This window comes from Aedes albopictus, chromosome 3 (assembly GCF_035046485.1).
Source record: "Aedes albopictus strain Foshan chromosome 3, AalbF5, whole genome shotgun sequence".
Classification (NCBI taxonomy): domain Eukaryota; kingdom Metazoa; phylum Arthropoda; class Insecta; order Diptera; family Culicidae; genus Aedes; species Aedes albopictus.
This window is the reverse complement of record NC_085138.1, coordinates 251,765,311-251,790,367: the sequence shown is the minus strand read 5'-3', so window position 1 is coordinate 251,790,367 and position 25,057 is coordinate 251,765,311. Positions and strand designations below refer to the sequence as shown.

At 40.0% G+C, this 25,057-nt stretch overlaps 1 protein-coding gene across 6 annotated transcripts in view; it reads left to right on the top strand.

The window, feature by feature from the left end:
* LOC109422269 (dystonin) overlaps positions 1-25,057 on the top strand; it is a 707,557-nt gene that overhangs the window by 14,568 nt on the left and 667,932 nt on the right. For 5 of the 6 annotated variants that reach the window (XM_062860156.1, XM_062860154.1, XM_062860153.1 and 2 more), the window contains exon 1: positions 6,476-7,008. The exons of the other annotated variant lie outside the window; for it this stretch is intronic. The gene's annotated coding sequence lies outside the window, so the exon portion shown is untranslated. Of the gene's footprint in view, positions 1-6,475; positions 7,009-25,057 lie in introns of those variants that run through there. 6 annotated transcript variants of the gene reach the window in all.

The following is a 25,057-nucleotide window of genomic DNA, read 5'->3' as shown; positions in this document are numbered from 1 at the left end:
CGATCGTGGGCCCGGTACTATGGAACGCGGCGTATGATGGCATGTTAAGGCTCAAACTTCCACCGGGCGTAAAGCTGTTCGGCTTTGCCGATGATATTACCCTCGTGGTATATGGCGATACGATAGAGTAAGCATAGTGGAGGACTGGATGAGGTCGAGACAGTTGACACTCGCGCACCACAAAACGGAGGTGGTGGTGGTAAACAACCGCAAGTCTGAACAACAGGCAGTGGTCACCATAGGCGCGTGCACTATCAACTGTAAGCGATCACTGAAGAAATTCGGAAACTACGTAGAATATGCCTACAAAGGTCATGGCGATAATGACATTGTCAAAGATAATGTCAAATACCTCGGCAATAGTCTCGAGTAAGCGTAAGCTGCTCGCGACAGTAGCGGTCTCTATACTACGGTGGTCAGCGACTCGAGAGTACTCCACGCTTCGTGGAGCAAAAGTCGAGTACTTGGTCGAGTATGCAGGAGATATGCGGTAGAGATATCATTCCGGACAACATTGTTAAAAGGATGTGGACAAGTGGTATTCCGTTACTTCCACGGTCTCCCGAATCGTACGTGAACTACAGAGAAAATGGCGGGCCGACCAACAGCAAGTTGAGTTGCCTCCCTTTCAATCCGGAAATTTGAGTTCAACAGATAGTCTACAGTACTATTCAGGACCCAAGCTTTCAGGGGAGAGGGGACAACTTAAGGCATTAGCTGGTGGAACGCTTACCAATAGAGGTGTACTCATGTACGCCCCCTCCCCTTCTCGAAGTTATCCCTAAAGGGCGCACCGCGAAGGTAAGGAAGAGGGAGAATGAGTTTTAGTGGGTCGATCCCCACATAACCCGAGGAACCACCTTTTGGGTATCTGATCAGCAGATTTTCTCCTTCTATTAAAAAACACCCTCGGTGTTCCTCAACAGTTTGTTAAGGATGATCCGCTCTAGCACCTTTCCCGCCATGTGCGTGTGAATCAAGCATATTGGTCTTTATGCCGACGGGTCACCGGGTGGTTTCCCCCGCTTTTGGCAATAGAACCAGGCTATGCCGCTTAAAAATCTCTTGGAAAAACTCCCTCGTCCAGGCATTTCTACATAGCAGACTTGAAAAACCTGCAATAGCTACTTTTAAGGCGAAGTTCGAAACTCCGTCTCGACCTAGGGCCTTACCTGCGCTAAAGAACTTTGCTATCCCGGCAAGTTCCTCATCGATAATCCTCTCCTCATCGCCAGCCCCAGTCCCCAGCTGTCCTTCAAAAGGAAGCCGAATACTAGGATCATAACGGGGATCTTCCCCTCCAACATATCTGGAGACTGCTCTGTAGGAGCCATTACATGTCTTATATTGGCGATTCTGTAGGCATCACCCCAAGGATTCGCATTGGCACTCTGGCAGAAACTTTCAAAGTTTTTGCTTGCGCTTATCTCATTCTACAGCGTCGTGACTTTGGCAGCGGCGAACACCATCCGCCGTTCGTTTCGTTCTTCCTCAGTTCGTGCTTGCTGCATACGCCGCCTGGTCCGTAAGCAGGCGTGGCGCAGGTCCGCAATCGCTTGAGTTCATCAAGAAGCCGGTGGTCTCTTATTTCTTGGGTTTGCTTGCCTACATAGGCGTGGTCGCGTCACACGCACGTGAGAGCACCGACCGCTACCAGCTCATCGCCGCTTAAATCGAGAAAGTTCCGCTCCCGGCGGAGCGCCTCTCTTAATAGTTCGTCGTTGAAGTATGATGTCTTTCACCTAAGAGGGCTTGACCTTGGCTTAGCTGCCTCTTTGTCTACCCGCTGCCTGCTGTTGTTGTAGTAGATACTATAGTGAACCGCCAGGTGATCGTTATGAGTGTAGCCATATCGTCTACCCTCCAGTTCGAACAACTTGTTAGGCTCCGTTCCGACTAAAGGTACTTACCGACATCAACCAGATTGACTTCTAGTGTGCCTCTGACGCCGCTGGTTCGTAAAACGGCTTACCCATTTCACAGCTCAGGAGTTGAAGTCATCCGCTATAACCACCGGCCCTCGCCCTGTCAGCACGGTCGAATTTACGCATTTTCTGCACGAATCAGAAGCGGTAGCCACTAGGCCCTCAAACCCGTCTGGTCATATTACAAGTTTTATTTTTGTGTTAAATGTGATTTTTTAACTTGTAAATATTTCCCTAGATTTAATGCACATTTATTGGGCTCTGGCAGAATAGAGGCCCGCAATCCTATTTCGATTGCCAATATTCAGGCCATTTCGTGCCGTGATTAAGTACTAGAGATGTAAACCTTTCCCTGGCACAGACTTCAAGTTATAGAACTCTAGTGATGAAACCCGAATCGGGATGCCCCTTAGGATTAGAAATTCCTAGACAAAACTCAAGCTGTGAAAGCAACTAATGTTGCGAACAAAAGGCAACCTGCCAGAGAAAATACGATTACAGGATTGACTGATGGACCAACAACATTGATGAAACCTCGTCATCCCGTCATTGGAAATTGTTGTCCAATAGGGTAATAGGGCAAAATATCTGTTCTGTGTTGTATTTGTCCAAGTGTGATGTCATAATTTATTACGCATTTATAAGGTTCCACTACAAGATGTTATATGTTAATATGCATTTGTAATGCTCCATTACTTTTCGTAATAGTCAATCACGAAATATCAACTATGAATTGCATGATGATCATCTGACGTGATAATTTTCAATGTCGTGGTTAGGGGTGAAGCTGAATGTCACCGCTTTGGTGCAATTTTGACAAAATCCGGTTAATTGTAATGCTTCGCGGATGATATTTCTTTATTTATTTTTTCTTTATTTTTCTTTAACTAGCTTCATCTGCTATGCTTAATGAAGCTTTAAGATGAGGAAAAGCCTGTTTGAGTAGACCAGCAACATATGTCTCTCAAATAGGCGTAAAAACCTCATTTCTTTTCAAATAACATTACCGTAGGTCAACATATAAAACTTAAATCTAGTGTACTGCAGGTGTTCTCGGGATACATCCATATGCAGGAGGCTCAGGGGTGACAGCAACAACAATCGAGAAAAAAAAACATGTAACACCGTCAACAAACATAAAAATCATTGGACAGAATCTCACCTGTTTCCCATCGGAAATGAGTTTCTAACTTGCAAACGCCGTTGGAAAGTAGTACTGGAGCAGTTGAAATCGAATAATTGGAAAACTTCGTAGAAACTAGCAGATGCGAAGCGGATTGGTTCATGAATGCCGTATTCTGTATGGCGTGGCTCAAGCTGTAGAAAACTACGTTGACGAATGATTCTCTCCGGAGCGTAAAGGTTAAGGCGTTCCAATAATTCAGCTGAGTCTATGTCTCCGCGTAGAATTTTACCAATGAAGACTGCTTGATTAATGAATCTTCTTTCACTTAGCGTATGTAGTCCTAGTAGTCTGCAACGATCTTCGTACGACGGCAGGTTCTGTGGGTCACGCCAGGGAAGAGTCCGTAGAGCCACCCTGACAAACTTTGTTTGAACAGCTTCCATTCTCGAAATCTAGTTCGCTTGGTATGGACACCATACGACAGAGCACGACTCCAGTATAGAGCGAATTAGTGCACAATACAATGCCCGAAGACACAGAGGGTCATGAAATTCGCTGGTTAGTTTGAAGAGGAATCCCAGCTGTCTTTTGGCCTTGGAAATTATGTTCTCATAGTGTAGTCGATAAGAAAAAGCTGGATCGAGGATGACACCTAAGTCACGAATATGATCAACACGCTCCAGTTACTGATTGGAGATGGTGTAGTTAAAAACAATAGGCCTTAACTTTCGGTGAAATGTGATGACGCTGCATTTTGCAAAACTAAGTGTCAGCTTATTTTTGGAGCACCATTCTACGAATATGTCCAACCATTCTTGAAGAAGAAGGCAGTCTTTTATGCTATTGACTACGATGAATAGTTTCACGTCATCCGCATAGAATAAACGATAACCAGGTGGTAGTAGTCTTGACAGTTCGTTGATAAAGATTGAAAACAGCAATGGACCTAAGTTGCTTCCTTGGGGAACGCCAGACGTATTGGAGAAAAGTTCCGACGATTCATTACCAAATCTAACGCTCGGTTTACGGTTAGTCAGGTATGACTTGAACCACTCGATGAGATTAGAGGAAACTCCCAGCTTGTGCAGCTTACTCAGTAATATATTGTGATCTACACGGTCAACCGCTGATTTGAGGTCAGTGTATATGGCATCAATTTGAGATCCTGCATCAATTTTTCGTATACAGAAGGAGGTAAATTGCAAAAGGTTTGTGGACACTGATCGTTTAGGATAAAACCCATGTTGATCAGCAGAGATATAGTGTTTGCAGCACGCGAACAGTAGCTCGTAGATGATGATTTCGAAGATCTTGGAGCAAGCGCATAATGATGTTATTCCTCGATAATTTTCTACGTTCTGTTTGTCGCCTGGGAACATTACTGAATTTTTTCCAATCAGATGGAAATGGCCGCTGTTGTAAAGATTCGTTGAACAACATTGCCAAAGGACGGTTGCTGGCACATCTCTTCAGGATACATGATGGGATTCCGTCGGAACCGGCGGCAGTCGAATACTTTAATTTAGTGATGGCGCTCTCTACCTGCTGATGGTCGATTCGAGTATTACTTAGTTCGCATATGTTGTAAGGTACATCGCGGCAACCATCCTCAACTTCAACGTTTGATGCAACTGAACTGTTGAATGCACGCTTAAAATGCACTGCAAACAGCTCGCATTTTGCGGCTGATGTGCTAGCAGTTTCGTTCCCTAGAAACATTTGTACAGGCAGGCCGTTTTCCTTTCGTTTAGAATTGGCGAAGGTCCAGAATTGTTTAGGGTTCCGCCGAAGGTTTTCCTGTGTTTTTGAGGTGTACTGTTGATATAGCAACTTGTTATAAAGCCGGTAGTTGTTGCTCGCACAATTAAATTGTTGCTTGACATAGGGACAGCGGGTTCTGCAATACTTCCGTAAGAAATGTGACCTAATTCGTTTGAGCTTCCTTAAGCGAGAATTACCCCAAGGGGGTTTGGGAGTAGGTCTGCGGACTGGAACATAATCTTGCAATGTGCCAGTAATCAGTTGTGTAAAAAGACTTACTGCATCGTCTACATTGTGAGTTGATTTCAAAATGTCCCAATCAATTTGACTGAGTGCTTCGTTTAGTCCGATATAATCTGTTTTACGAAAATTAAGATCGCATTCGGTTGATGAATCTTCAAAAACCGATGGAGACTGAGCTGAAACTTTTGCGACAAGAGCAGGATGATCAGCATCTAGGTGAATCAGAGGTTCAACAGCTTCCAATAATTCACATTGGTCCAATAATGAGTCGCTAATCAGTGCTAAATCCAGAGTTCTCCCGTTTCTATTGACTATTCCATTGATTTGATTCAATCCATTAAAACTGAAACCATCAAGAAGTGCGGCGCATTGTCTCGAGATCTGTGATTCGGTGGGGTTTACATACAGCCGGTTCCTAGTCGATCGATCCCAAACAAGGGCAGATTGATTGTAGTCTCCAAATAGAATAGCATGATCCTCTACTTCAAGATTAGTTTGAATGGTCTGAATATATTCGATGTGTCTGGAGATGCTTGTAATATCGTTCTTGAAGTCAGGAGGCAAGTAAATAACACCAATGCTAATTTTTTGCTTCGCAAGTCTAAGTAAGACCCACAGCTGCTCGAGAGAACTATCGACAGGTGTGCGATCTAGGCTGCAATTGAGATCAACAGAAACAGCAATAAGTACTCCACCACCTCGAGACTTGCTGCTATTCAATCTATTTCGGGCGTTCCTAAACACAGCATAGCCGTTTCCGAAAAGTTGGACAGAAAAAATCTTGTCATCGAGCCACGTCTCTGTTAAGACAATAACATCATAATGCGTGTCAGCAACAGCCAGGAAAAAATCGTCAAGTTTTGTGCGCAAGCCCCGAACATTCTGGTAGTAAATGAGCAGTTCTTTGTTGTCCGAGCCCTGAAGCAAACCCTTTGCAGATGAAGATGGATCGTTCTGTGTGGTGGGAGCGACAGTAGTCGTTGCGCCGCGATCCTGGGAAGTATTCTGAAACATTGACACTCGATTCAGGACGGGTGTAGTATCTCTATTCGCTTCGGAAGGACATATACTGTAATGAGCTTTACCTGGACCAGCCAGTTCGCTGAGCTGGTATCCTAAATCATGACCATTTGAAAATGTTATTTCGCTTAACGTGCTGACTGATTACGTCCAGCACCCAGAGACGTTGGGAACCACCGTGCCAGAACGTTGAAAGTACCGTCGAGTCGAGAGCGAGCCAGATCGCGAAGAACAACGTTACGCCAACAGCAACAGCAGAAGCAGCAGCAGCGGCGTGATTATTCCACCGATAGCCGATTTTTCCGTGAATGAGAGAAGAGGTAAAACAGGGGCTCTCTCTCACCGGGCGGCGCTGACTCGGCAGCGGCACGGCGTCGACCGCATCAACCGGGTTCTAGAGCTCCCTATGGTTTCAGTTGGTCCGCGAGAGTTTACCAGAGTTGAACACCGTATAGTTTTTCCACCCAACCGAGGAGTATTCGCCGTTGTCGTCGTTGTCGAGGAGTGAGATTGCGTTTGACGTTTACCATCCTCTGCCTAGCTACGTACGTACGTACAGTCAATGTACTGTTAGTTTCCCCTCGTCGTCGTCGTTGTTCCGCGCGGTATCTAGGGTTTTCTTTTTTTGGTTCAGTGCAAAGTTCCCTGCGGACGCCCTTCGTTCCTTTAATGTGCAACGGGGTTTTAGTGCGCCTGTGAAGAGAGTAATTAAGAATAGTTTGTGATGAAATTTGTGCTAATAGAGCTTGTTGAAGAGGAGGAGTAGACGACGTAGTGGCCTTACTGAACCCGTTACAATCCGGTCGTTCAAGAGTGACTTTGAAGTTTTGTGGGCAGAGTACGAGCCTCCGAAAAGGATTGAATCATCCTGTGTCTGCGTCCTGGTGGGCAGTCTTTGTGGTGGTGCTTTGTGTTTTCTAACAAGCGAAAAAGGTGGGTTCCGGATGGATCATCGTTACTTGTATATTATTAGCTTCTTAGCGTGCGGCACACCGGAAGTGGGAGTGAAGAAGAGAAGCATGGATGAAAAACATGGAAGAACCAAAGGTGTAGCGTATCGAAGTTCAAGTTAACAACAACACGCCGCACAATATGGAACGTGTGGATAACAATAATGGAAAGCGGCAGTCTGGTCGGGTGTTCGTACCTTCAAGTGCAAATGTCGTCCTCCACGCGATACGTCTCGGGGTGGTGACGTCGTCGTCGTAAGCGCGCACGAGTGAGAAGGGAAAAACTGTGAAAAATCGATAATAGGAATAACATGACGATGACAAACCGTTCTGTGTGTCATACGCCTACCGTGGAGAAGGGTATTGTGTTCAATGAGTGTGGGGCAGGGAAAGGGGACGGTGGGTAGCACACTAAACGATATGTCTCGAATCGACACCTCATTGACAGGGCTGATAAAAATAAACTACACTTTGCTTTTTAGATGGTACTTGCATGATATACAGTGTATTGCAGGTGTGAATAGTTTTCTAGGGGAATGTATTGATGGTGCGCGCAAGTTTATTGAATTTGTGATGTTAATGTGGAACCCAATTGTTCAATTAATCATTCTTCATAACAACATCAGTTTCTACTTGTGTTCCAGCTGATTTTATTATTTTCTTTATTCTGGTAGCATTATACTTCTCTGATCAATTATGTAAAACCCATACTAAAACAAATACAATGCGGACCCGATTTTGTCAGCCCCATTTTGCGACGAACTTTTTGCTCTCATTATCTGACGGTCAAACTTTGACCAATTTATTTAAGATCATCATCACACTACTGCTGAAAGGCAGATCATGGAGGAATAAAACATGTGAATATCTGTTTAGATTTTTGAGGAGAGCAAAAAAATGTGTTCCGGAAAGGGGCTGCCAAAATCGGGTCACTTATGTATGTGGATTCTTGATTAATTTTTGGTGAATTCACTCTGATGTACAAAGCGAGGCACTTGAAGATTTTCAAGATATCCTTGGTATACTGTCCCTGTTCATGCAGAACATATTTGGATTTTTTGGCAATTTGAGGAACACATATGTCAGAATTTCTGGCTAGTTGAAGATTCTTATCTTCTATGAAGAATGACTGCTAGGGAGATTTTCTTAGCATTTCCAGCATTTGCCAGCATTTCCTGTCTAAACATTAGGTTTCTAGAGCAATTAATTATTTTTAATAAATCATCGAAAAAAGCTTGAAAATAAGTCCTTTTGAAAATGTCACTTTTAAGGCTCGATGAAACATCACACTTTTGGGTGGATTGATACTTTTCAGAATATCGAACTCATATTTATCATATAATAGGGTATTGTACCATTTGGGCAGGTGTACCTATTTTGGGCACTTGTCGCTATAACTAAGTCAACTTCAAACCGATTGATTTGAATTTCTGTACAGAGTTAGATACTGTACGTGCCTAACTCTATACAAAATTTCAAATTAATCGGTTTGAAATTGACTTAGTTATAGCGGCAAGTGCCCAAAATAGGTACACCTGCGACCTGCCCAAATGGTACAAGACCCTATATTATTGGTAAGTAGTATCAACCTTGACCAGAACTTTGTTAACTTGTTTGGTTGTCAATGCGAAACAAATTCGGTTCCCTTGATCCATGTTAAATGGGGATAACTTTTTTATTTTTCGAAGGATTTTGATGAAATTTTCACAACTTCCCAAAAAACTCTTCTAAATAGTTTAAGATTCCGGGGACAAGGGTACCTGGAATACATGGTTCTGGAGTTATTCCGGATTGTCTTGGGGTACACCAAAATTGACCACATACATACATATCTCAAGATCCCGATGAGGTAGAAGTATAGTGTCTTCGGCGAATTTGTTCAACAGGTTAAGAACTAACTGACAACGGTGACATTGGTTCGCAATTCGTCCGCTAGGCGGCGCCAGTGTCAAAAATGTTCAAACCCTCATATTTCAGAAACCTGATAAGATAGAATGATGCTGTTTTCGGCAAAGCTCTTCAGCAAGCTCAGAACTATCAGATAGTAAAGTCTTTGGTTTGGGATTTATCCGCTAGGTGGCGCATTGTGTCTAAAAAATTCAAACACGTATATCTCGATACCCCAATGAGCTACAAGTATGCCGTTTTCAGAAAAGTTGTTCAGTAGGCTAAGAACTATCTGGCAATAACGTCTTTGATTCGAGAATCGTCCGCTATGTGGCGCCAGGGTAAGAAATGTTCAAACTTCTCTATCTCAGAATAAGATAAAATGATGCCGTCTTCAACAAAGTTTTTCAGAAAGCTTAAAAACTGTCTGACAGTTGAGTCTTTGATTCATGATTTATCCGCTAGATGGCACCTTGTGTAAAATATTTAAGCACGTATATCTCCATACTCTCATTAGCTAAAAGCATGGTGTTTCCTGCAAAATTGTTTGGCATGTTACGATCTATTCGGCAATGGTGACGCTAGGTGACACCAGCAATCAATACGTTCAATCATTTTTTTCTCAAAAATTTGAAGACGTTCAGCAAGTTGTTCCAAAAGTTAGAAGATAGTGAAACGTATCTGGTGTACTTGGTTCTGATATTACTCGATTGGTTCTGTCTAGTATAAAAAAAGCTTGTATGAACACCATCATGAGCAGGAAGTATTCCGTTTTCAGCATAGTTGTTTAGCAAGCTAAGAGCTTATTGGCAGGATAGTAGGCGGTCGAGTACAGTGGTACAAGACTTTTACCTACATTGCCTTTGACATCCTGCAAACAAATTCTGTCACCCACAATATTGTTTTTGGTAGGGCCCATATAGCCGAGGCGGTAAACGCACGGGTATTCAGCATGACCATGCTGAGGGTGATGGGTTCGATTCCCGGTCGGTCCAGGATCTTTTCGTAAAGGAAATTTCCTTGACTTCCTTGGGCATAGAGTATCTTCGTGCCTGCCACACGATATACGCATGCAAAATGGTCATTGGCAGAGGAAGCTCTCAGTTAATAACTGTGGAAGTGCTCATAGAACACTAAGCTGAGAAGCAGGCTTTGTCCCAGTGAGGACGTTACGCCAAGAAGAGGAGAGGAGGAGAGGAATATTGTTTTTGATCCGTTTTCCTTCCGAGAATGTCTCCGTGAATTTCTACAGGAATTATCCTGGGAAATTTTCTAGGAATTCTTGCGGGAATTTTTCCAGGAATTCCACCTGGAATTTCTCCAAGAATTACTTTGGGAATCCTCAAGGACTTCGTCCTGGAATATCTTCAGGAAATCCTCTGGGAATTCCTCTAGGACATCTTCCAGAAATTCCTCCGGGAAATCCTCCAGGAATTCATCCGAAGATTCCATGAGGAACTCCTTCAGGGATTCCTCCAAGAATTTCACCGGGAATTTATCCAGGAATTCCTCCGAGAATTTCTCGAGGAATTCCTCTTGGACTCTCATCAGGAATGCCTCTGGGAATTTCTCCAGGAATTCCTTTGGTAATTTTGCCAGGAATTCTTCTGGATTTTTTTCCCAGGAATTCCTCCGGGAGTTTCTACAGGAAATCCTCCGGATATTATTTTTCCAGGATTTACTCCGGAAATTTCACTGAGAATTTCCCCAGAAATTCCTCCATGAGTTCCGCCGGCAATTCCTCCATGAATTTCACCGGGAATTTCTTCAGGAATTCCTCCGCCTTTTGGAATTCCTGGAAGAATCACTGGAGGAATTCCTGATGGGATTCCTAAAGGAATACCTGGAGAAACTCCTGGATAAAGTCCTAAAGGAATTTCCAGTGGAATTCCAGTAGAAATTTTGGAAGGATTTCCTGATGAAATTCATAGTGAAGTTTCTGGAAATTCTCAGAGGAATTCCTGGAGGAATTCCTAGAGACATTCCCGGGGGAATTGCCGGAGAAATTGGCGGAAGAATTCCTGGAGAAATCAACAGAGGAATTCCTGGAGAAATTCCCAGAGGGTTTTCTGAGAAAAAAATCAAGGAACACTTCCTGAAGAAGTAACTGGAGAAATTGACAGAGGATTTTCTTTAAAAAAAACGGATTTTCCCTGAAGGAATTCTCGGAAGAATTCCTGGAGGAATTTACGAATTTTTTTAATAAACTCCCGGAGGAATTCCCGTAGACATTCCCGGAGATATTTCTGGAGGAACTCTTGGAAAAATTCCCGGAGAAATTCCTTGAGAATTTCTTGGAATAATTCCTGGAGGAATTTCTGTGGAAATTCCCGGATGAATTCAAGGAGGCATTCCAGGAGGAAGTCATGGAGGAATGGCTGGGGAAATTCTCAGTGAAATTTCTGAATGAAATCTTGGCAAAAAATGCCGAGGAATTTCTGAAGAAACTCCAGAAATAATTCATTGAAGGCCTTGGATGTTTTTTTGTAGAATCCCTGAAGGAATTATCGAGGGGAAAAAATTAATAAATCCCTGCAGAAATTACTGTTACTTTCTAAAAAAAAATCTAGGAAAGCATTTTTGAAATTCTCAAAAGAATCCCCAAAGAAACACTTGAGGAATTACCAAAAGAAAACTCCGCAGGAGAATAACAAAAAATGCCCTGTAAAATTCACTCTGCAATGTCTAAAAATGTGAGGATCGGTACCGTAAACTGGGGTCAAATTGATCTTCGGGTCGAAATTGATCACACGTTTCTCGGTTAGGTTTAGCATATTTTAAGTAATTTCCTTCCAACTGTCGTGCAGTTGGGAACCGATACTAAACGATATTTGCTTGGAAACTATTTGAAGTATGTTTTATCTAACGGAAAATCGTCTGATCAATTTCGACCCGGAGATCAATTTGACCCCGGTTTACGGTACTTGAAGGATTTCTTGAAGAATGAAGAACTACCCGGAGAAATCCCTATAGAATTTCCTGGAAAAATTTCCGAATCCCTGAAGAAATAATCGAGGAAACATAGAAGTTGCAAAAACAATCTCTGTTAAAAAAATAAGAAGTTTTGAAATTTCCTTAAGAATCCTAGAACTTGGAATTCCTAGAGAAACCCCTGGTGGAATCAGAATTTCCGAAGAAGTTTTTGGAGGAATAATCGAAACAATGCCTGAAGGATTTTACTAAGGGTGTTTTGGAAGCATTTTCGTATAATCCCTTAAAAAAATTCCGAAGAAATGTCTGAAAAATTTAATCTAAAAAATTACTTCAATAATATTCCCCAAAGAAAAAAAAAAACAGGAAAACAAAAGGAAAACAAAAAAATGCGCAAAGAAAGTCACGGAGCAATCTCTAAAAATATGAGGATTGAAACCTGAAGGATTTCTTGTAGAATGGAGAATTTCCCAGAGAAATCCCTAAAAATATTCCCAAAGAAATTCCTGCAGAAATTTCCGAATCCCCGAAGAAATAATCGGGAAAACGTCTGAAATAATTTTCAAAAAATTTCAGAAAAAAAAATCCCATATTAATTAATAAGAAAGTTTTCAAAAATAAATTAAAAGAAATTTGGTAATTTCCATACACATCCCCGAAGGAGTCCTTGATGGAATTCCCAGAGAAACATCTAGTGAATCAGCATAAAACTTTAAATAAATTTAAAAAAAAATAACGCCTGCGTAGCAATTCTCGAAGGAATACGAGAAAACATTTCCAGAAGAATCACTGGAATAATTCCGAATGGAATCTTAAGAATTTTCAAAGGACCTCTTCTCTAAGAATCCCTGTCAAAAATGCCTGGAGTATTTTCCGAAAGAATTTTTATTTACACTTAATTTAGAATTCTGAATCCCGGTTTATGATTGCTGAGATTTGCACAGCGCAAAAAAATAAAAAGAATCACCTTCCAAATCATGTTTGAATCGATTTTGGATGAAGAAAAAAAAAATGATATTTAGATCAAAAGAAATAATTTTGGTACCAAAGGGTTAGCTGAATTTCTTTTTATTATTTTCATACGAAATACACCATTTTTAAATCCTGTTTCGGATTCAGCATAAATCAAATTTAGTTTATTCAATAATCTTCCAATCATATCATCCAACTTTTGGGGCATAATGAGCACCTTGTATTTTCACTGTAAATCTTCAAATTAACAAAACAAATTGCTTGATTGTAGCCTAATTATCTAAAATCCAATGAGTTGATGACAAAACATTAGTCAAAAAATCTGTTTACCTTGAAAAATTAATCAATATACGTAAAGTGGTCATGTACTGGGAAAATTTTATAAGAATCAGGTGACCTAAAATAAGGTTTTGGGAATCGAAATCACAACTTACTTGGCATCTATCGATTTTCTTGATATTCCATCCGCCAATGAAATGTATTTGTAACACTTTTCAACTACTTGTATAATTATTTTGTTGAAAAAATATGCTTCAAAGAGTTGGTAGTAGGGTGGGGCAAAATGAGCAACTGGTGAAAAAATAATGAAAATGGTAGACATCTTCAACAAACGAATTTTAATTATGATTTTCTCTGTTTTGATGCATATAGTAAGGTTTTGTCTGTAACTTTCAATTTATTAGCTTTAAAATTTCAGTATCTGCATATTATCACCGTTTAAAAATTCCTCAATATAAGACTCATTGAAACCCCACAGTTCCATACAAATTAAACCCCGTAATCCCTTCAAATTCTCATTGATTGTTTACGGTATGCTTTATCATTAGCAAGAATAGTCAATTAGCACTTCATTGTGTGCAAAACTGGTATTGATCATCCTGCCCCACCTAGGGTGCTCATTATGCCCCACCCTCAAAACGAAACTTGCGATTTTATACGTTTTTAAAAACATAAAATTTTACAACATTTTTAACTTTATTCGGAATTTCAACGATTAGCTTTTGTCAGTTAAGGTTCAAATGAGGATTGAACGCTAAAATTACACATTGGCTGCACTTAATTTACTGGATTTAGTGGCAAAATGCTTAAGCTGCTCAATTTGCCCCGCCTACCCCTAATGTTCAGTTAAGTTTGAAAGAACAACGAAGGCCAACTAGTGATAGCTCCTGATATCATTAATTCTTTTGTTAGATGACAACACTATTAAAATAGAGTCATATATTGTTGAGTATATACATATGAATGTCTGCTAAATATTGGACTCTTCCGAATAATTTGAGTAGACGTCAAACACTATTTCATGTTGCATAGAATAAAAGTCTTTTTTTTAAGCTGACAACACTGCCGAACTATAAACAAAAATCTCAATATGTAGTTCACTACCATTGGGATGGTGTTAATTTTCATTGTAGTTTGAAGTAACGTATCACATTATCAGCAAGTCATCTAAATTTACCTTCAATACTTGTCTTTGTAAAATTTGGTTCTTCAAAATTATCTCTACAAGTGACAACACTGCATAATGTCAAACATCGATCAACATGGTTTTGCGATATGATATCGAATTCGAATGTTCAGTTAAGATTTTTTATGAGTCAAGTGGCGGCTTTGGCGTCATTTCAAAACACAGAAATTTTTAACATGATTTAAAAACATGGAGTTCTTGCAGTAGCTGGCAACACTGGTCTTGTAGATTCAAATATACCTCAACATCACAGATCCGGTGTGAGATAGGCCATTCGAATGTTATAGTACAACTGAAGTGCAGTACATGGTTTCAGATTGCGACACAAAAATATTTTATTGCTGGCAACACTGATCATACAAATTTAATTATTGCTCAATATCTCTTTTGTGGTGTGATATAGGCAATTCGAATGTTTGACAAAGTCATTGTTGCACATTGCGACTTCAAAAAAAAAAAAAAATTCACACCGTAAAATCGGACCATATTTTTTTCTTTTATTGCTGATGTTCTTCAATCAAAATCACAAAATCAGCGTGTGAAGTCATAGTGGTCAAATTCAGCGGTTGACAATATTGTTATCATATGGGTAATTCTCGCTGAGACCGGCCCACTATTTACACCTTGTCTTCAAAAATGTTTAAGGTGCCGATTTTCTGAAAGCTCTCGCTTAAAAAGTAAGAAAAATGCATTTGGTTACTCAAATTGATGGACCCCCCGTTAGTTAGAGCCACATCAATTTTTGCAGACCCCTCGATTTTGGTCAAATGGTGGCTCACTTAAACCGTTATAACTTAAAAGTTTCTCCAAAAACCACCTCAAAACGAGTTGTTGTTGAAAATAGGAAAGATAGAGCTACTATTTACAATAATAAAAAGTTGGATCGGCCATATTGATTTTGGCCGCCATCTTGGATTTTTATACCAAAACACTTTTTTCACCATTAGGGCAACCACCGATTTTCAAAATCTTTGCATCAATTGAAAGCTGAGACATTTATACATAACATATCAAAAAATTAGAGATGTCTTTTTTCAAAAGTTTTCTGCCGTTTTGTAAATCATGCAACTTTTGCGCACTGGGCCGGCCGTTTACATAAATGCAGCGTTATTTCGCAGTGTTTACGAACACGACTTCAAATTCTGAGTCCACTAATGGAAAGCTGAAGGTTTAAGCTTTTCAAAACACTATAAAAGTTATGAAAGCAATGCCCGCATCATTGAGAAACAGTCAAAAACGGAAACGAACTTCCGATTTGGCAAAATTCTGCGGCACGCGCCTTTGTGTATACATGCAGGCGTAAACTCGGATGCTGTTGCATGTCGTTGCCGGTGCGCATGGAAATGCATGGAGAAAACGTGGCTTAATTTACAAAACTGCAGATAACTTTTGATAGGAAAAAAAGACATCTCGAATTTTTTGATATGTTATGTATAAATGCCTCAGCTTTCAATTGATGCAAAAATTTTGAAAATCGGGTGGTTGCCCTCATGGTGATGAAAATTTTTTGGTATAAAATTCCATGATGGCGGCCAAAATCAATATGGCCGACCTAACTTTTTATTATTGTAAATAGTCGCTCTATCTTTTCTCGTTTCAACAACAATTCGTTTTGAGGTGGTTTTTGGAGAAATTTTCGAGTTATAACGGTTTAAATGAGCCACCATTTGACCAAAATCGAGGGGTCTGCAAATATTGTTGAGGCTCTAACTAACGGGGGGCCCATCAATTTGAGTAACCAAATGCATTTTCCTTACTTTTTAGCGCGGGCTTTCAGAAAATCGGCACCTTAAACATTTTTGAAGACAAGGTGTAAATAGCGGGCCGAGCTCAGCGAGAGTTGCCCATATATTTTGAGAATGAAGTAATTCCTAAATAGACTAAATCTTACTGATGGGTGTTGTTTTTGAAATATCGTATATCTTTGGACATGTGGCCATCTAAAATTGTGCAAACAAAGTAAACAATTATTTAATTCCTGGATAATCGAGCCATATTTGCCGGATAATCGAATCACGGATAATGGAGTTCGACCGGTATCTCAGATCCGGTACGAGAAAGGCAACCCGAGCAGGAGAAAATAGCTGAAGAATACCAAAATCAGGTATGGAAAACCGAATACCTACAACCTTAATAACGTATTAAGAAGCCCTGCATAAGAGGAAAAATATCTAAAATAATAACTGGTGTATATTCTGTGCATAACACGTGAATAATGACCTCAGGTATGGCAATACCCCAATAATAATCGGCGATTTTTCCATACAAATAGTGAGTTTTCCATAATTGAATAATACCTCAAGCAGTCCTCAACTCCAAATTAATAACTAATTGAGGTATTTTACCAATACCTACAAAATACCAAAATAAGTTATTTTCAATACCTCCCGAGCAGGAGAAAATAGCTGAAGAATAACAAACTCAGGTATGGAAAACCGAATACCTACAACCTGAATGAGGTATTAAGAAGCCCTGCATAAGAGGTAAAATACCTAAAATAATAACTGATGTGTTTCATGTGCATAACACGCGAATAATGCCTTCAGGTATGGTAATACCTAAATAATAATCGATGATTTTTCCAAACAAATAGTGATTTTTCCATAATCGAATAATACCCCAATCAGTCCTCAAAACCAAAATAATAACTGGTTGGGGTATTCTATCAATACCTACAAAATACCAAAATAAGTTATTTTCAATACCTGGACAACCGACCAATACCTGGTTTTGGTGTGATACCTGACTTTGGTATGCTCCAGTTATGTGTCAGTTATTTATTCCTGCTCGGGCTGGGTAACCGACTAATATCTTGTTTTGGTATGATACCTGACTTTGTTATGCTACAGTTATGTGTCAGTTATTTGTTCCTGCTCGGGAATTCGAATGTCCGACAATGTTACCCGAGTAGAGGAAAAGAGCTCAATAATAACATGTTTTGATATGGAGATCAAAAAGTGATAAGAGATAAAAGATCTAAAAATAAAATCAAAAATTTACTCCTGGAACATCATCATCAAATCATATTTAGATTTTTTAAGATCTAACCAATAGCAGCGAGCTATTCGTATGATCTTGAAATATCAAATTTTGATATTGTTCAGATGTTCCAGGAACATTTTTCAGATATTATTTTATCTCTTATATCAATCAAACCAATATCATGTTTTGATCGTCTGTATTTTACCTCTACCCGGGTATAGTACATTGTTTCACATTGTGACACAAAAATAATGTTATCGCTGGCAAATAATATTAAAGCATCTCTATAGGGATTCCCGGATTTCCCAGAAAGAATCGAGAGGCATCCCGAAAATCCTCTAGAAAGTCTCTGGAGGAGTGCCGAGACGATGCACTGGACAAATCAGCAAAAAGCCCGTATGATGGAAGAACACCTGAAGACTTACTGAAGGGTTTTAGGATCCAGAATTAAACTTTGGAATAATCAGGACTCTGGAGAATCCCTAGAAGAATAAATAAAAATTTCTGAATAACCTTTGCAGGAACCCTGACAGAAACCCTCGGAAAACATTTGGGAAGAATCTTTGTCAGAAATAGATTTCAACTTGAGTCTTGGGAATCCCTTAAAGACATAAAAGAAGTGATCCTTGGAGGAATCCTAAAAACATTTTAGTAGATTTCCGAGATTTTTTTTCAAGAATTCTCAAAAGAGGAATCATTGATATAATCCATGGAGGAGAAATATAAAAAAAAAAATCCTGAAAAAATTGATAATTTGCGCCAAGAATTGTTAAAGAAATCCCGGGGAATATATCCCTGCAAGAATACTGAAAGAATTCTAGATAATTCTCAGGTAGGGTAAAAGGGTATAATGCGCCCCACCGAAGCAAAACGCCCCCCTTCATTTTCTAGCGATTCAAGCGCTTTTCGCATGCGTGATCGATTAGAAATCTTGAATATTGAAGAATAATTGCCATCAAGCTGATCCGTTAGTTAATTGGTACAGAAAAGCAACAAAAATATCAAAAAGTCTGAAATCGAGGCTTTTGGCGTAATATTTTACCTCTTGTAAACTGACATCATTGTAAACGAAGCTAGCTCTGTTCGCTTGTGTTATTTTGCAACTTTTATACAGTTAAACACTTGTTAAAAGACCCTCCTAGGATAAGCATGTAGTGGAATTATTCCCTGGGACAGTTTTATCACGGGGCTGGAGGTTTTTCTTTTGATGGGGCGTATTGCCCCGTTTGTTTTGATAAGGCAAATTTTGGAACGTTTTCGAAAAACGTTTCAAAGCTTCCATAGCCGCTCCTCCAAAGGTAAAGTTTGCATGCAACACTTCACTAACTTTAGGAACAACGATTTGCAGTGGACAATAGATGGAATAAGGCGCAAGTTTTAGCTATATTGCCCTTTCTGCTTAGGGGGGGGGGGCATATTATACCTGTTTACCCTAATAAATAATCCAAGCTATCCCAGGAGTAATCAATAGAATAATTCTGAAAACAATCCCTGGGTGATTACCTGGAGAATCCTTGAAAAAATATCAAGATCATGCATTGAATTCCAGTCAGGAATATCTGGAGAAGATCCTGATCGAATCTCTGGAAGAATGCTGGGCACAAATCCATAGAGCAGAGATCTTTTTCTAAGTTTAGAGTTTTTAAACAAAAGCTCGAACAAAACAACCGAGAATTGAATCTAAGACTAGCAAGCCCAACAAAATCGGCGTTTTCGTTAGCAAAGTGTGGATTCCATAGCAGCAACAACTAACTACACGGGAAGATACGCCCTGCATCGCATTGCTGGTTGTCCGGACTAATGGTGAATGGAAGGAAACTCAAGACAGACAGAGCAGAACCTCGCGCGCAGAAAAGCGCAATCCCAGCAAGAAGCACGCTGCTCCACTACTCTGTACTACCTACTACAGCATAGCTAGCTATACGAAGCCAGCCGGTGTGGTGGGAGTTCACTGAACTTGTTTTGCTCTTGTGCGCTTTCTGGGCTGCTAGTTTTCTTCGGACTTATGGGTAGTAGTAGTTGGTAGAAGCCGGATGGTTCAGTTGTTGTTATATTATTGTTGTAGCTCTCTTTGCTCGTTGCTGGAACCGGCAGAGATTTGTTGCTGCTGCTGCTGCTGTTGTTTATTATTGTTACTCAACGGTGCTCGGCTGTTTGCTTGCTTCGGTTGGTGTTTATCTTTTAGATTTGCTCTTTTCCTGTGGGATTTTTCTCTGCCAAACGCAATACCGTGAAGTCACTTCGACTTTGAGTTATTTTCGCATGACCTACGCACAATGATGCGGCAGATTAGCTGGTTTCCCACCCATTTGGCGCTCTTTGCGCGATTATGGTCGGGTTTTGTACAAATTGGTAAATTAATTCCGATGCAGCTATCCGATCCGATTGCCTGGAATCAGTTATCCCAAGAATTGGGGGCCCAGCTTCCGCTGCATCTCGCGCGCCACATGCATAAATTGCCATCATTGTTGTGTTCATAATCCCCAAAAGTGGCCGGGTACCGTTCGGTGGATGAATAACACACTTATGCTTCTTCTGCTGGCTATAATTTACCATCATACACGCTCGATGGCGGCCGTGAAGGAAAAGAACAGCAGCTTCAATGTCTCGATACGAAACTCGGTCGGAAGTTTTTAAATATGAACTCCTGGCCTACACATCACGATCGTGACACACAATACCCGTCATAGAGTGACACAGTGGTTCAGAATGTAGCGATTGCCAAACTTGCACTAGATAATCATGTTATTTTGTCTAGTACATCTGATTATTTGATGAACATGATATATATTTTGTTTACAGTGAGACACGTATAGTATCCAAGTAACATTTTTAAGTTCGAAAAATTGAGCTTGATCTTCATTGACCGCCCATAAATGCTACTCCAGTATTTCCAGACCAGCTACACTCACACAAGGAATCAATGAGATATCTGCCGGGGACTAAGCAGGTATCTTCAGTGTGTGAGTGTTGGCGATCTTCTATTTTTTGGCGACAATGGCGCCTTCCACGTCAGGTTACAGGTCAATTTAGGGAAGGGGAAGGAAGTGATGATTGCAATCGTTTGACTTCACATCAGACCCAATATACCTCTGCGTCTGCACAAATTCATGCGGGGGTTCACACATTGGTGCGTGGATGCCAGGCGTAAGATAAAAAAAAATTGCGTGTTATTACTCTGAAGAAAATGCGACACAGTTCGCTTTATTGTATGACTCGTAGGTGATGATAGATTCACGCTGTGCTGTAAAAGTTAGAAGGAAGGGAAACGACTTTTTCAACCTGTTTCTTTTCTAGTGGCTATGAACATGTGAATATACATGAGTTGTATGTATATGTACACGCAACCTGAGATTGGCAGATTCTAATACAATTGGGTATGAAACATATACAAATATTGTATTAGGGCCTTGCAAATACAAAAATTGGTAGGTGGCAGTATACCAAAAATTGTATTGGCTTCCTAGAATCTGGAAAAGGAAAATTTCGCATGTGTGCGTGTGCTCTGTCGCACTGGTTTCTCATTATTTGTTCTATTTTTAGACTGATCATGGCAGCAGCGGCGGCATCAAATACTAATACATGTTTAAAAAGAAATACGGCAGCGGCGGGAACCGAACCGTGGCACTGTAATGGTGATTCACAGTACCCTGCGCTCTAACCAGCACGGCTATATCTGTACATGGATAGACAAGAGGCTGAAAGCCATCATGATCTACACAAACGTGGCTTGGAGATGGAAGTGATACAGCCGCCACACTGCACAATGGGTCTAGAGCCGTATTTGCGAAGACAAAACTATTTAAGCTTCAGCTTTAAGTTTTTAGCCACAAATTGTGTTTTAGAAAGTTTATTTTCAATTGTTGACCCTATTCCCTATTATTGTTTTGTTAGGGTGGTTCGTCTGGTTAAACTGATTCAAAAATCTGCTTTCTAATAATTTTATTTGCGATGCCATGATGGATGGTGATGGATCGTTTGATTAGAAATTCCACCAATAAACGGCAAATTTAAAATTTCATATATCTCAGGACTCTCACCACTTAGAAAGTTGGTGTCTTCGACAACGTTGTTAAGTGAGTCAAGGGCTTACAGTTAATGGTCCACTAGGCGGCGCTAGTTACACATTTGCAAAATCATTCAAATGATTGATATTTTTTCGTGAAGTAATCAACAAGCTGTAAGTTTGTTTTCTTTGAACGAGTCTAAGTCAAGTCAAAGGTTTTTCAATGAGCTATGTATTAGTCATAATTGTGCAATGTCGCATTTCATTCGGTTCACTTGATCCAGAGATATAGCAATTAAACGAAGAACACTCAAATATGAACTACTTTTTTAGAGTTGCTCCAATTTTATGTAAAGTTATCCAATCGAGTTCAAATTTGTACCGTTTATAGCTTACTAGTTGTGCAACTGGCAGGACAAATTTGAGAATATTTGGTGCATTTTTGAAAAAGTTACAGCTTGCTGAATATATTTGAAATAATAAATAAAAGTTGCATGCTTCAATTAATTCGTAACTAGCGCCGCCTACTGACAGAACCTTGAATTAATCAGATAATCAACTGAGCGGCCGTATCCAACCTAACAACATCGCCGAAGACATCAACTTTCTAAGTGATCTGAGTCCTGAGATATATGGAATATAATATTTGTTTGCTCACTAGCGCTGCCTTGTGGTGGAATTTTGAATCAAAAGGCTCATCATTTGTTAGTTCTTGACCAGCCAAATAATATTAATAATAATAATAATAATTAATTAATAATATTAATATTAATATTAATAAAGACAAATCAATCAAATCAATCGAATGTTTTATTTTTGTAAATTTGCTATAACTTTGTAAAACATTCTGATATTGTAAAGAGAATAATTAATCAGCAGATTTTTGGATAAACCACACTTGATTGACCGTAATCATTTCACAATAATGAAAAAAAAAAAGAAATGGCAGAAACGTTTTTGTCTTCGTAAATACGACTCTAGACCCATTGTGCACTGAAAAGCTCGCATCCAGCAGGTTGCTGTTTGCAAGTGGAAAATTCCATGTAGACAATAGGACGCGAAGCTCAGCAGCGAAGCGAAAGTTATTTTTAGACGCAACCCGGTTCAACTTCTCGGGTTTGAATGGAGGTGTTTGTGTGTAGTGGTATGGAAGCTATGGAACCGTGTAGCGCCTCTTAATACAACGAATGGATTATGATTTATCACATTTTCTGTACGTTTTTAATACATAAATTGGTAGAAAAGGCATATCTCAATTTTTGGTAGCTTTTCTTGTTTTGCGTGTAGAGAAGAGGGACAAAGTATATTGGAAGATACAAAGTAGGCGGAAATAGACAGGTCAGGGATTGAACCCAGGATCTTCTGCATTTGAATCAGAAGTGGTAGCCACTAGACTACCAAACCCGTCTCCAAGTAACATTTTTAAGTTCGAAGAATTCCTTATAATTATCATAAACCCAAAACAAAACCAATGGGGCACGTTCGGTGTACCGTCGTGCGGGGCTTCTTTTTACACTTTTTCATGATTTTTCAACTTTATGACATTATAACTCCCAGAGTAGTGAATGGATTTCCACAATTTTTACACATAATAATTGTGAGTATGTATGTAGGATGTATGCAAAATTTGAACTAAATCCATCAATAAACAAAAAAGTTGTTCATACACCAATCGGACACATCTCATATAGAACCGGCTGGGGGCTACTTTGGACATTTTTATCTAAAACAAAATTGCATTTCAAATTCCAGGTTTATTTAGAAAACTACTTTGTACCAATACTGTAGTATACTATATCAGACATGATTTCAATAAATTTATGCGTTTGAAGATGGTTCCGTGCTACCTTTGGTATTATGAGCAGCGTGATATTGCTATATAAATAGCCTGGAAAAAAGGACCTTCAATCCTTTATTTGGGTAAAATGGTCATTTATAATGTATAACGATACAAATATTCGATTGTATTTGCTACGTTGATATATTTTGAATGAATTGATCAACCCTTTGAAATTTATGAACTGTAGAAACAATGCTTACAGACCAAATGTTCTGATACGTTATGTATATTTTATTGATTTATTCGATGTATTTTCGTGTCCCGCCAAGCAATAAACGGTCTGTTTGAAAAATAATTTCAACCAAATGGAGGGAAAACTATTGCTTCGTAATAGTCCCAAAGACATCAAACAGATTTGAACCATATTTCGAATTCAAAAAATCCATATTCGAAAGTGTCCAAAGTAGCCCCGCATTTCAAAAGTAACCCCGCACGACGGTAGTACTAGATTTGTAGTAATGAGCTGAATTTTAGTATGATGAGAAGGTCATTTCTCCGTTTCTGCCATGAAATGGTGCAAAAAGCGTGGGTATTATGATTCCTTGCCTAATTTGATGCTGTTTGAGCAAAACTTTGGATAACTATGTTGTTTATGTTGCAAGAAATGGAGAAAACAACAACAGTGCTGCCCAAAGTTTTGCTCAAACAGCATTAAATTAGCCAAGGAATCATAATACCCACGCTTTTTGCACCATTTCATTGCAGAAACGGAGAATTGACCTTCTCACCATACTAAAATTCAGCTCATTACTACAAATCTAGTACTTCACCGATCTGTCCTATTAGGTTTTATGCTCCCTAAACCTTCCGTGAACAAATAAAAATATAATGTCACTTGCTTCACAATTGACTGATCTGTAGCGCAAAAGAGACCCATGCAAAAAAACTCGAATCTGCTCGAATTTCAATTTGTTTACCCCATACGTAACTTTGAGTTGCCGTAAATACAATTCCCGAAATTTGTCACGATTTTTCCGATTTCTGGACCCCAGTGCATTCGTCTTCGGCAGCCATACGGGAAGATTCCGACGAAAATATAGAGTAGAAAATAGCAAGACAGAGCATAAAGCTAAAAGATATGCTTCCCCATAGGCTGGACTGAGCCACGACGGACGGGGCATCCGTTGGCTCTGTGGCATAAAAAAAACCGTCTTCCACCTTCATTTTTCAAGGTACACCGTAAACAGTGCTGCTTAGATATTGGTAAGCCGGCGGGGCGCTGCGGAAGGGAAGCCAAACCGATGCAACATTACGCTCTTCTTGCTTTGGTGCTTGGTGCCCAAAGCCGGGGAAATTAAGTCATGTTCGAAGCGGGAATACCCTCTGCCGCCCGGATGGCTTGGTTTAGTGGAACGCGCTTGGCAAAGAAGACTTGCAACAACTAAACACGATGATCCACACGATACTGCGACGACGGACGGTGCCTTTGGAATGGCGGAAGGGTGCTGCTGGCTTGGACTGGGTTGTGAGGGAACCACACCGTGGCCTGAAACATTATCGCATAGCGGGAAGAAGTTATATAGCCCAGTTTTGTTGTGTATCAACTTTTCTCGTGTGCCTACGGTTTTTCGCAGCCAGCTCCAAAGATGCAGTCATCGGAATGAATCATCGTCGTTGTGCGGTGTTATGGCGCCGTAAATATTTTGCAGGAAAACACTATATTGTCGATAGCAGTTAAGACGTTGCTGTTGTTTTTAAATTATTTAAAAACAATAAACTATCTACCTTAACTCATTGGCTTTAAAGTTACTTTACTCCAACTTCCTTCTGGCTCTACCTACATTCTACATCAATTCAAGTACATTACCATCTAACACTACCTCCGTACTAACACCACTAAGCCTGCTTCTGTCTCTACTCGCAACCATGTATTTCGTGTTGGTCTAGTTTCATAGGATCATAAGTTTCCTCCACTATCCTGCGATTAATATCAATGAGATAAAAATAGT